The sequence below is a fragment of the Penaeus monodon genome, chromosome 25 (genome assembly GCF_015228065.2).
Source record: "Penaeus monodon isolate SGIC_2016 chromosome 25, NSTDA_Pmon_1, whole genome shotgun sequence".
NCBI classification, from domain to species: Eukaryota; Metazoa; Arthropoda; class Malacostraca; order Decapoda; family Penaeidae; genus Penaeus; species Penaeus monodon.
In genome coordinates, this window is record NC_051410.1 from 30,819,186 (window position 1) to 30,819,754 (window position 569).

Below are 569 nucleotides of genomic sequence, written 5' to 3' on the forward strand. Positions count from 1 at the left end.
GTTTATTTGGTAAAGTTATAGTTACAAATGTAAAATTGTTACTTTTAGGGTATAGTTGACATATATCTAGATATATGACACTGGGGTTCACATAATTTGTTGTTTACATCTTCGGGGAGCTGTTTTCTTGATTGATCTGACAGCCAACGCAACTGTGAGGAACCGGTTAAGAAGCCCCGGCATTGCATACCTTGGGAATGTTGCAGACATTGGCTGAAGTTAAGTACAGCAAAATTAAATGCTATGGCTATAAGCTATGCCTGCCGCACAAGATTTCGTCAGTCAATAATTAAAGAGAATACAAGCCTGACATTTATGAAAACAGTTGCATCGAGTCCTATGACCCCGTGACCCAGTGCTTTATGCTTCTGGATTCCTAATCACGCCCAATCCCAGAGATGAGCTTGTAGTAATCCCGAAGGAGACCGTTAGGATCACCCAAGGACCGCATTGTAGAGAGGATCGTCAACCTTCAAAGGGAAAATTAACCTTCATCCCCCGAGGACCCTACCTGATTTGATGTTAGCACGCATCATCTAAATCTCTGGTCATATAACTCTAAGGGAGGG